Genomic DNA, 12,846 nt, shown 5'->3' with positions numbered 1-12,846 from the left:
CAGGAGTGCTACCACCCACAGTGACCTGGACCCTCCCACATCAATGATTAATCAAGAAAATGCCTCCATGGGCCAATCTTCTAGAGGCATTTTCTCAACAGAGATTCCCTCTTCTCAGATGACTTTACCAAAAAACTCAACCACAACACCAGCTACAGACCAGGAGAGCCACAGAACAAAATCCAGAATGATGCCCCCCCCTAAATCCCAAGACTCCAAAAGAGGTCTAGTCACAGTAAGCCCACCAACAAGCTTGCCTCTTGTCTCCTAGAGTGCTAACCTTTGAGATCCACCTGGTCCTTCAAGCGGCCACTCAAAGGAAGCCATCGGCTTTACTCTGATTTCAGTACTAATCTTAGTGAAGCATCGAGAAACACCCAGAGTGCAGTTTAATCACATATCTGGGCATTTAGTGGCCCAGTCAGCTGACTGCATAAAGTCAACCATCATCACAGGACTCACACTGGGAAGAGGGGCACAGAATGAAGATATTTCAATTCTATGTCACAGAAGGGCCACACGATGGCCAGACAAAAGCCTGAAGCTTATCAGGGTGCAGGAGCAGGTGGCTGAGTTGGAACAGCAGTGAGGAGACCCTGGGAAGGCCACAGGGCAGAGGCGGGAGTTAGGGCACACACCAAGGACAGACAGCCCAGCTGAGACTCATTAGTTAGTACAGCCATCAAGGCTTTAGAGACTACAGTCTTTTGTTCTCTATGCTGGTGAAGCCACTTGTTACGGTTTTGTCTGAACTATCTCTCCAACAGATTGAGTTCCACCATGGTTTGAGAAGCTGCAGCCATGTGCTCCTGCTAAACTCTACTTCCCCCCTCCTGTGATGGGCTGAAACCTTGTCCCAGATAAATCTTCCCTCCCTTAAGTTGCTTTATCAGGTGGTTTGTCGGAGCAATTTTTAAAAACAATGGGTATATTACTCATGCTGAGGCTTCTTTGAGACAGACATTATAGATGCCCCATTTGTGGAATCCCTGGAACCCTCAGCAACTTGTACGGGGAGTATTTTTTTCTTGCTGCCACTAGTTGGGAACCCCCTATGTGAGAATGGCTACAAATGCTCCCAGGACTATTCTTATCAGAGTAATGCTCTCTGATTCTTTGGAATTCGGTTTTCTGTGGCAGCCATAGCTGCCTGGCACCCTGGATACATACCATTCCTTGGAACATCATCTTTATATAGGAAACCCCTGTCACTGTGGCTGCTGCCCTGCCGTGTGCAGTCTCCTACACCATTGGCATGGTTGGCAGTGGTGCCACTGCTTTCACTGTGTATCTAACCCTAACCCTCATCCTCTGTGGCCTTCTCTGCCCTGACCACCTCTTCTGAGCTGCTGGGGGCACGGATGTAGTGCTCTTGGCTGGGGCAGGGGGACGGTGTTCTTGGCTGTTAGCAGTCTTGTTAACTCACATTTTCTGCCATCTGGTGTGAGAAATTTCAATATTTTAATGAGACGCTGGCAATATATATATATATATTTTAGTGGCTGATAAGCCTGCCTGAGTCACAGAGACCAAGGGGCACAGGAAAGATCTGTGAGAGATCTGAAAGAGAAATTCAAAGTAAATGGCTTTCTCTATGCAACCTCAAATGCCCACCAAGGAGCTCTAGAAAGATCTGGAACGAGAAGAGAAGCTGGGAGAAGAGCTATGCTTTAAACATCCAGGCTCTGTATTCTTTTTCTTTTTAACTGGATATTTTATTTACATTTCAGATGCCATCCCCTTTCCCCGTCTCCCCCCCCCCCCCACCCCCAGAAAACCCCTATCCCATGTCCCCTTTTACTTTTTGCTTTTATAGACTTTTTAAAAATGTTAATCAAGGGCTTTATAAGTTTGGTAATGCTCAATCAGAAGTGTAACCCAATACCCAACCTAGATATATAAACTGTCTTTGACTGGTGGAGACATGTGAACATCTGCCTCCATGTCCCCCCTCTCTTTCTCTCTCTTTCTCTCTCTCATCACCTAGCTTCTCCTCTCCTTCTTCTCCTCCTCTCCTTACTCCTTCTCTTCCTCTCAGTACTCCTTCCCCCTTAGCTCCTCCTACATATCCCCCTTCCTGTTAAAATAAAACTTTTCTCTCAAAATACAATTAGAGCATAATTATGCCGATTTGTACCAGTGAGGTACAAGATAGTCCTAATACCCAGTCCATCATTTTGTTGACTAACCAGAACCTCTGTCATCTCTCCTAACTAAAACACTTAGTTCTGAACCTGGCTTTTTCCTTGGCTTTAGAATGACTGTCAGCTGAATACCATCCACTCAAATCTTTTCTCTCAAGGTAAATAGCCAGGATTGGCTATGAGACTATAAGTTTTCAACCCCGTCAGAAATCCAGAATGGCTGAGTTAGCTAAAATTATGGGAAGCACAAAGCATAGCTTCTAAAACTTCAGGCTCTGTATTCTTAAGTATCTGGTGCCAGGACTTAAGGGCAGATCACTGGAGAAAGGGAGGGAGGAAGAGAGAGGGGGGGAGGGAAGAAAGAAAGGAAGAAAAGAGACAGAGGGAGGGAAGGGAGGAGGAGAGAAAAGGAGGAAGGGAAAGAGGGAGGGAGGGAGGGAGAGAAAAAGGATAAGTAGACATCCTGCATGTACTCCAGCCATGTGGAAGGCATTCCATATTTTCTTCTGAAATTTTTTAACTTCCCAAAATGTCTTTAAGGAATGTCATACCTTGCATTTCGCCAAGATCAGTGTCAATGAACGGGTACGTGTTTGTCTCTTCATTCACCCAACAGATGAAGATGTAGAGGCTACACCAAGCACCGGTATTGGCTGACTCATAAGGACAAAGATCTTGTCTTCATGGGACTCAGCAAGGCTACCTCAAAAGAGATGCTCACAAGGTTATACACATGCCTTAAACCTCAAGGGAAGGACAGAAGAGGCAGGGCATGAGACCAGCATCTCATTACTAAGTAAGCTGTGGTTCAGACTCCCCAGCGTCCCCTTCATGGCCCAGGGCTGCAGTGTTAGTCCTATCTCAGGCGATGGGTACCATTCATCTTTGCTGCTGCACTATTCATAATTGCTGGGATGTGGGACAAGCCCAGAGATTCATTACCAGATGAAAAGAGAAAGGAAATGCAGAACATTTGCATGATGAGACTTTGCTCATCTGCAACAAAGTACAAGAGTAAAACACTTACGAAAAAATTAATAGAGCCGGAGATCATTACATTGGAGAAATAAAAGCCCAGAAGACATCACGTTGTCTCTCACAGGCAGAGTCTAGATTTCACTTTATTTATGTGTATGCACATAACACGTGTGCACATATACACACACACAAACATAGGACATGGACATAGACTTCGGTGAGAGCGAAGTGCACTGTGGGAGAGGAAGGAGAGCACCCAGATCGGGGCCGAGTTCGTGACATTCCATCAGTGCGGAGTGAGACCTGGAGTGTGCTGTTATCTAGAATGAGTCTGAAGCAGGTCTTCATCCAGGGCCAAGCAGCAACCACGGACCCCTTTTCTAAGTACCAACCATGAGTCAGGAACCGAATGGTGGTTTTAAATGAGCTGCACCTTCTGTAGTTGATGGGACTAGCCTGATTTGTATCTTTATCAGGTCCTGCTTGGGGACCGAATACAGTTTTCTGTCTCTGCCGCCAGGCTCAGCCTTCAGACTTGTTCTAGCCAATGGGATATAAGTTATAAGACGACCTAAAGGCTTGGAACATGCTTCGGCAGCCATTGACCCTGGCTCTCTTCTGTGTCCTGTCATTACTGTGGGAAGTGTCCTGGAGGCAGCTGCTGCCACGTTGTCCTGAGCCTGAGTGAAACTCAACGAGTGGACTTGAGCCCACCAGACCTTCAGCTTGAAGCAGCAAACAGCCTAGCCAAGATTCAGCAACACTCAAATGCCATTCATTACTGTTCACCACTGGGGCGGGACGGGACGTTACATAGCCATTCCCGACCGACATAGTTTAAAGCTCCGCCTCTCAGACAGGCAGGTGTTCTTGCCTCCCATCTGACAGCTGTAGACTCTAAGGTTTACATACTGGCCTGCATCGTGAAATTAGTAAGTGGTATAGTTGGGATTTAAGTCTGGCACACTCTGGAACTAATATCCTAAGTATGGGTTTTGTTGCTGATCCAGGAAACCCTTACAGTGATGCACACATGTGTGTCATGTAGATTTGGATGTGACATCACAACTGTCCCCTAGCTCTCAGAGCTTCTTAGATGTACAGACTCAACCAGCCCTGTCAAGCACTTCCCAGTGACACTCATTACCTTCGTGGCTGGGAACTTTGGGTCCGTATTTAACAACATTACAGCAGCTTTCACTATGTTACAAATAGATGAAAACCAAGAGTAAGCTTTATCATGAAACATTGGTGCATGCTGGGATAAGGGGAAAGGACTTGAAAGAAGCAGACTGTGTTTCAGAAGCAAAAGTCCCGAAGAGAAAAGGATGTGTTTGTTATTTGTTATGTCCTGACTTCAGCAAGAGTTTCGGGGTGAGCACTTAGATTCCCTGGCCAATGAGCACTGATGTGATCTGGGCAAGTCAGGCAGGGAACTAGAGACCAAATGCACGGGGCCTGACCCTTGTGCACCTCTGAGCACCCCTGTGCACTGAGCCGTAATCCAAAGGAACCACACAAGCTCAAGGCTCCCCTAAAGGTTTTTCCCCAGCTCCCCAAACATGCTTCCGACTAACAGGACTCCTTATCCTTTCTCCAGCCTGGGACAGGAACATGAGGTGAGCTGACCGCAGGGACAGGCAGCAGGAAGGGATGATCCATGTCCTGGAAGCCCCAGAGAGCAGGAGGGACTGCCTCCAAGTGGAATTATTTATCCTGATTGTGCTCAGTTGAGCAGGAGAGCCACTAACTGCTGCTCTATCTCGGCTTGCTGCAAACCTAGACAGAAGAAGAGCTGCAGCACTGGGTTGCACTTAGTAATGGGTCACAGCTAGGGAAGTTGGGGGAGGTCAGGGTTTTGTGGAGGCCATGTATGGGGAAAGAGCAGCCGGGGAAAAGGAATTTGGGTTGAACTATTTTGGATCCAGGCCTGGACTCTTCTCTATTCATGAACTAAAGCTAGGAAGGCCTTAAATTCTTTTTTTTATTTTTTCTTTCTCTCCTCCAAGCTTCAGGCTGAGCTCCCAGGGGAGGCCTGGGGACAGGACGTCCCACATCCTTGGGGTGTTAGGCTCTCTCAGGTGTCTGCAGGCACCTGCTTCTCACACCTGCTTCAAAGGAACATAACTGCTTCAAAGAAATGACAAAGAAAATTAAAGACAAGTGTAGTTCACCCGACCTCAGCCTGCTGCCGCCCTTGTGCCAGTTCTGCCCAGGGTGGGTCGCCTCTCCCAGATCAGGCAGCTGGGTCACAGCTTTGCTATGTGTTTGTTTCTGAGCGGCCTGACTTCAGCAGTGACTAAGCTTGGAAGTTGTAAAGCTTGGTAATAAACCTGTCAGTGGAGCTGCGGCTACGCCAGGATGCTGACCCTAGGTGTCTTTTTCAGCAGGGCTGAACCCCAGGGTCCTACTCTTCCCAGCACCCAAGCAGCCCTGCCTGGAGCATGCTGGAAGTCAGGTGCCTCCTAAGGTCTTCCTGTGCAGCTGCAGCTGTTCTAGGTCGGAGAAGAGCCAGTCTGTTCTTTGTTCTTTAGTCACAGAGAGCTGACAGTGAGGATCAATGTATGAACACAGACAGACAGAGGTGCAAGCGGGTCTCCACTGTTAATAGTCAACATAGCTTTGGGTACCTGAGCTTAGAGCTGGAAAGGTGAGGATGATGGCTCTTAGAGACAAAAGGACACTGTGAGCATTTCCTGGTGATGAGGGTGGACACAGAGAGACCTATTGGATGAGTGGAACAGAAGCAAATACTGGGAATGGGAGCCCTTCTCCCTTTCCTTCATTCTTCCTCCCCTTCCTCCTCACCAGCTCCCCCTTTTCTTCTCCCTTTCCCTCTTCCTCCCTCCTCCCCCCTTCATTTCTTCTTTTACACGTTCCCTTCCTCCCTCAGTCCACCCCTCTGTCTCAAATCTCCCCCTTCTTCCTCCACCCTCTCTCATTCCTCCCTCTGCTCCTGTCACTCCTCCTCTTCAAATACTTGGATCCATAGATAGCTCCAAGCCTGCCTCTGCTGTGTTAAGCCAGGCTTCCCTGTCCCCAAGAGGAAACAGGGTGACTGAGAGAGAAAAGGCCCAGCTACTAAGGTCCAGCTACTGATGGCAAAACCAGACACAGTTCCCTTGCTTACAAGCACTGGCTTTGTTCTGGTGATCCTGCTAACATGACTCTTCCCTCTGAGGATGAAGCTGCCCTGAGTTCCAGGCAGGCTCCAGGCTGCAGACATAAGACCCTCTGGTAGTCTTGGAGGGAGGAAAAAGGAGTCTCTGAAGGAAAACCTCCGATAGAGGGGGAAGGCCAAGAAGATAAAACTGATCTGGAATCCTCAACCTGCCAGAGCAATGCTTTGTTCAGGAATGGCCAAAGTGTTTGCTAAAAGCTCAAATTCCTGGCCAGGCAGGGAACTGTCATGGAAATCCAAGACAGGGTCTAGGGTGTACATTTGGCCATCCCCACGTGCCCTGCTTGCCCCTTGACACCTAGCTCTGCCAGAGCAGAGACCACTTAACAAAAACAAACCAATCCCAGACTGGAAAATGTTAACATTTTGTCTAAGCTCCACCCCACAATTACCTGGCAACAGCCAGGTAGGCCTGACTCGCTATAAAAGGGGCTGCTTGCCCCCTCCTCTCTCTCTCTTGCTCTTGCCTTCTTGTCCTCTCTCCCATTCTCCTCCCCCCTCATGGCTAGCCTCTACTTCTCTACTCCTCCTCTTCTTCTTCTTCTTCTTCTTCTTCTTCTTCTTCTTCTTCTTCTTCTTCTTCTTCTTCTTCTTCTTCTTCCTTCTTCTTCTTCTTCTTCTTCTTCTTCTTCTTCTTCTTCTTCTTCTTCTTCCTCTCTCTCTCTCTCTCTCTCTCTCTCTCTCTCTCTCTCTCTGCCTCTACTACCCTCTTAACTCCCCTCCCCATGCCCTGAATAAACTCTGTTCTATACTATACCATTGTGTGGCTGGTCCCTCAGGGAGAAGAGATGCCTCAGCATGGGCCCACCAAGGCACCCTCTCCTCCATACACCTCTACCGAAATATAGCCCCTTCTCTCTTTATCTTTTTATAAACACATCTTATGGTGTCGAGAAGTGACTGTATTTCATGGTTCTTCACCAGTAAGCTCCCACTCCTTCCTTCTGTTGGGTGGGCCTGAAACAAAGTATTCAAAGCCTGAAGTGGGCGAAGGGTAGAGACTTTTGCAGCTCTTTCCCCACGCCCAGCTCAGTATCAGAACTCAGGGTCAAGAGGAGGTCTGTGGCTCTTGCCAAATCATTTACATACAATAAGCACATAAATCAGTCACCACCAGTTTCTATCTTGCCCTGGTCCACCCATTGCTGCTGAGGCTGGAGGCTGATCTGAGCTTCAAGCAAGGCTAGGGAGGGGCAGGAAAATTGGGCACCTGGGTGATTGTGGTCCTGAAGCTGCCACCTATTCTGCTCAGGGAAACCTGTGTCCATAGACACAGTAAAACAGCATTAGCTTCCATCTGTCACCCAGAAGTGGAGGCCAGGTATTCCCAGCATAGTCTTCTACTGATTCAAAAAATAAGACTGTAGGTTCTGGAGAGGTAGTTCAATGGTTAAGAGCACTGGCTGCTCTTGCAGAGGACCAGGGTTCAATTCCCAGCACCCTCATGACAGCTCACAACTGTCTATGACTCCAGTTCCAGGGGATCTGACACTCTCACTAGACATACATGTAGGCAAAATCTACACTGAGAACCATGAGCTCTCCCTGAAACTGTCTTTCAGCTGCTTGAGGAAGTCCTGGCCAGTTCGTCTGCCCCTGTCCCTCCCATTCAATTTTCTGACTTCCTTCCTCCTGTTTCTCCATGGCTTCCAAACCCTCAAGGAATATGGGACTTTCAGCCTTACCCACAGACCCTGCTTTTGCTCTGGAAACTGCTCCTGATTCTCGGGCTCCTCGGAAGATGACATGTTAGTACCTGTTAGAATCAGAAGCTTATGGGAGGAAGTGAATATGCAGATACTCTAGGTAGCAGGAGACAACTCAGCCTTGCAGATTGTAAAACCTGAGAAATTCCTCGCAGAGATGGCTCCTCAGGTGTAGCTGGGATCTTCACTTGGCACAGAAAGGAATTCCAGGACCAGCCAATGTGAAAAGGAGTTGGAGTTTAGAGTTTATCAGGTAAATGAGAGTACACGCACTGAACAGATTCCAGTGTGGATATTGACATATGCACTTAAATGTTTTAGTACACTAAAATGTCTATGTAATTCACTGTATTCAGTGATATCCTTCAAAGGATGCAATTTATAGGTAGGTTTAAAGTTTAAGTAAATAAAACTTTAAATATAAGTTTAAACAAAGGAACTAGTTTGCTTTCTTCTTTTATCTTAAAGAATTTCCTTTAATGAAATTGAAATAAAACTGTAAGGTACCTTTCAGGGTGCATGGTTCAGGGTTATGATTGACAAAAAAATGCTGGTAAGATTAAAACTGAAGGTCACAGGGTTTACGATATGTGTGTTGGCCTTAAGTGTGGTTCATTAGCTGTTTTAATATTCTTGTTTGAGATATTATGGATAGAGGCAGAGGCTTAGCCATTCATCCACCACAAGCCAACTAAGTAAATGAGTAATCGTGAAAATCAGGTGTAAAGAGACTTATTCAACAAAGCCATATGGGAAACGGGGATAAAGAAGCCCTAGACACACACACAGAGAAAGAGTGGGGGAGGAAAGGAAGAGGAAAGGGAGAGGGGGAGAGAGAGAGGATGAGGGAGAGGGAGAGAGAGGGAGAAGCATTTTAATTGCGAGATCTAAAAAGGACCTCAAAAAATGTCAAAAGAAAAAAACATCAGAAGTTACCATCTAAGGAGAGGGAGAGGATATCACTGGGAAACACCTGGAGTCCACCTTTGTGAAGTCTTAGTCAAGACTTGAGGACTTTAAATGCATGCTTCTTGTCCATGCACTAGGTAGACTTCAGTATGAACTCTGCAAGAAACAACAAATTCTCACAAGCGAGCAAGACGTAGTATATCACCCAAACCCAAAAGCCTCCCTCGGGCCCAGACAAACGCTTAGTCACAAAACGAAGTTCCACGTCTCTCACCTTTGGATCTCCAGTTGATAAATGAGAACTGAGCAGCGTCAGTCTTCGGCCCTAGAGAAGCTGGTGCAGCAAAACCTTTTCTCCCTGTGAATAAACTGACTGTAATATCAGACACCCTTGGAGAACCCCGTGATCCATGAGGCCATGCCCATGGACTGAGCTGAGACTACATAATATAGCTGTCACGTCCTGGCTATCTGTGAAAGTTTCAGTCCCAAGAGAAGAATGTTGCTTTTTGAATGAGGGGCAATGTTTTCTCTGCTGTCCTAGGTGTCCCCGTGTGCCATTTCTGGATCTGATTCTGGCTAGGACTGTGTGACATCTCTTGAGTCTGAGGTCACTTTATTACCAATCGACCCAGCTCTTACTATAGCCAGTTTAGTTGTGTGTTTACACATTTGCACAGCTAACACTGGGTGGTAGGACTCATGTTGCACGTGAGTGAGGCCCTAGACTCTATCCCAAGTTCAAGAGTTAAAGAAAGAGATGGAGAAGGAAGGAGGAGGAAGAGGTGGGGGTGAAGGAGGAGGCAAAGATGTGGGAGAAAAAGGAGGAGGAAGAAGAAGAGGAGGAAAAAGAGGAAGATAAGTACTTTGTTCGGTTCAAGGAAGAAATCATGAAGAGGCGAGACGTGTCCTTGCCCTGAAGTGGAGTTAAGAGGACAGAGTCTGCTGGATGTGCCCTCTGACGAAATGAAGAGGAGAGATTAGAACAGATAGTCTGAGGTGTTCACTGCCACCAACCCCAAAGGCCACTGGAGACCTGGCATTCTGCCCTTGGCCCATTTCTCTTCTTTGAGTGAAGCGGCTGGTGAAGAATAAGGTACAGAGAATGCTCCTCCCACGAGAGCCTGCTTCCTGTTAACAATGGAAACCCAGGTAGAAATTGGGCTTTTCTTATTTGGCCTCAGTTTCAGCTATCCTTCCTCAGGGGTCTCATTTGAAAGCTGGAATAATACTGAAAAGACTCCAAGGAAAATTGTAGCTGGTGTCTGTAAAGCTCCACTTAGAGATGCCACTTTCTCACCATCTACACTCTTAGGCATCAGCCATCCCCATGTATAGCCCAGGCTAGCCTCTAACGTACCATCATCCTCCTGCCTCTGCTTCCAGAGAACTGGGGTCACAGGTGTGCACCACTGAGCTTTCAAGTGAGGTCTCATTATTCCACCTAGACTGGCCTTGAACTTGGAATGCTCCCCGCCTCCACCTCCAGAGTGCAGGGATCCCAGAAGTGTGCCACCATGGCAAGCCTGACAAGCCCTCTTCTACCTACTGAATCAGAGCTGGTAGGTAGCACACCAAGCTCTAAACACTGGACCCACAGAGCACAGCCCTGGCTCTGACTTCTTTTTCCCTTGGACCTGGGTGGCAGCCCTCCAGCGCAGTGCTCTCTGAGACCTGGGCTCTCTGACTTTCATGCAGCCTCCCTCCCTCTCCTCACTACCTTCTTCTTACTGTGCCAGCCCATATATATTTAGCTCTTTTAATCTCGTCTCATAAATCATTGCTGCTTGTCAAGTCCCTGCAATGCCGCCAAAGCGTATCTAAAACACTTCCTTTCTGGCTGGTGCATCAAGGTCCAGCCTGTCAGAGCTGCCTCTCACCAGGACAGCTGACAAGGAGACTGCCAGGAACAGTGTTGGCATAGGCTGCAGCACCTCAGCCCCCTTCTTTGAGAACCCTTGAAATAGCACGAGAAGATCCTGGAGGTTACTGACCTCACAGCCCTCCAGGCAAGTTGGAGGCTAGCCTGGGCTATACTTGGGGATGACTGGTGCCTAACAGTGTAGATGGAGAGAACGTGGCTTCTTTAAGCATTACCTGATGGCTCTATCTCCAGCATCCGCATCTAAGCAAAAATCTGCTTCTTTATTTGCTGAGGATTTTTGGCCAAGTTCCATAAATCCTCTGTGCCTCAACATCCTGAGCTAAAAGATAGGCGTGGATGTTTGCTTCCTTGAACGGTTCCAAGAGTTAAATGAGGTAATATATGTATGAATATATATGTATGAATATATATGTATGAATATATATGTATCGCTCAGCAGAGTACCCAGTGCTTCGCAAATGTTGAACAGGTCTTAGCTTGTTCTAGTGCCCTTTCCCATGGCTTATCCACTCTTCTCCTCATCCTTATTAGCAAGGCCCTGTTGTTCTTGTTTCTGTTGTTTTTGTTTTATCATGGATGCCAACACACCATGTTGAAACAAAGTAACAATGGAAACTTTTTCCACCTTCTCCCCAAGCCAGAAGTCACCATGTAACGTTCTTGCCCAGGAGATGTCAGCTGGAGACTGGAAAGCTTTTCAAAGGGAGCGGATTCAATTGCTGTGGCCAATCCACCGGTCTTCCTTTCCTCCCTTTCCTTATCTAGAGCGGGCGAGCACATGATGTCTGGAGCCTCAGCAGCCTTTGCACACCACAGGTCCAATTCGAGATTGGCAGTCATGGGCTCAGGGTGACTGAACACAAGGGAAAGGGAGGGAACCTCTTCTCTCAGACTGCTATGGGGCTGCCCCATCAACCCTGGACTACCTGCCTTTGGAATCTTTGTTAGCAAATAAATGAATAAATACCACCGCCGCCTCCACCACCACCACCATCTCCACTATCACCCACCACCAGCACAACCATGCTGTAATTTGTGTAAGGCTTCACTTGTCAGGTTCCCATTGCTGGCAATCTTTCTGGTGAGTATCAACCCCATTTAGAACTAAGTAAGATAAAGAGGTGCTTGGAAAATGGAGTTCTGCGTGAGCAGAGGGGTTCTGGGGAGCCACGCTCGAACTAAGGACAGGAGTGAAGAGCTTGCTGTCTCTCCCAACCCCCTTCCCACTCACTCAGACGACTTAATGTAATATGTTCTAGTGGAGAGAGGTGACCTAATTAGCTTTTGTTTCAAGAACAGATTCTAAGCAAATAAATAAATACAAGTTGAAAAAAAAAAGAGCCATTCCTGTCTAACCCCCTCTTTTTCCAGATGAGTGATCTGAAGCCTCAGAAGTGGTTTGCCTCCTACACTCAGCCAGGCCCAGACAACAGGAGCCAGGAATGCTGATCTTCCCCTGGCCACTGCAAAGTACTGGAACAACCACAAAAAAAAAAAAAAAAAAAAACAACCCACCTTCAGATGCAAAGAGCTTCCTATTGCTGCCCAAGTGCCCAAGCCAAGCCAGCAGCTCCGAGAGAATGCCGGCTACAGGAGAGCAGGCCCCTCCAGTGAGATTAATGAGGCTAGGCATGCTCTTTCAGGGCCTTCTGTGCCAGCCTGCCCTACTGCTGGGACAGAGTTGGGCCCACTTCCTCTTCTGGCTCTGCAGCAATTCATTAATTGCTTGTTTGTTTATTTAAAAGCACACACTGTGTGTGCATGCACGCGCGCGCGCACACACAGGCCCGCTTGCTTGCTCTGCTCGCTCACTCGCTCACTCGGGGAGCAAAGGGGGTGGGAGAGGCGGGTGCCTAGAAACATGGAGTTCTTTGTGCTACTTCTTGTCCTGCATTCTGCATTCAGCCGGCTCAGCTGGTCGCTTCATCAATGCAAGATCAATGGCGGCCAAGTCACAGCTGTAAACACCACCTCATTCAAGGTCAATTAGAGAGTAATGAGGTGTTTTGTGACTGGGAGGGGAAATGCTGGGGGCTTTTATCA

General features: G+C 47.6%; 1 protein-coding gene across 2 annotated transcripts in view; it reads left to right on the top strand.

The window, feature by feature from the left end:
- Positions 1–12,313, top strand: part of LOC143439647 (uncharacterized) — a 70,329-nt gene extending 58,016 nt beyond the window's left edge. The window contains exon 4 of one of the 2 annotated variants that reach the window (XR_013107754.1): positions 12,175–12,313. The gene's annotated coding sequence lies outside the window, so the exon portion shown is untranslated. Of the gene's footprint in view, positions 1–2,760; positions 6,957–12,174 lie in introns of those variants that run through there. The other variant, XR_013107752.1, reaches the window with a different exon arrangement.
- Positions 12,314–12,846: the final 533 nt, after the last annotated feature.

Source organism: Arvicanthis niloticus, chromosome 1 (genome assembly GCF_011762505.2).
Source record: "Arvicanthis niloticus isolate mArvNil1 chromosome 1, mArvNil1.pat.X, whole genome shotgun sequence".
NCBI classification, from domain to species: Eukaryota; Metazoa; Chordata; class Mammalia; order Rodentia; family Muridae; genus Arvicanthis; species Arvicanthis niloticus.
Note: the sequence above shows the minus strand (reverse complement) of the source record. Positions and strands in the feature narration are given on the sequence as shown.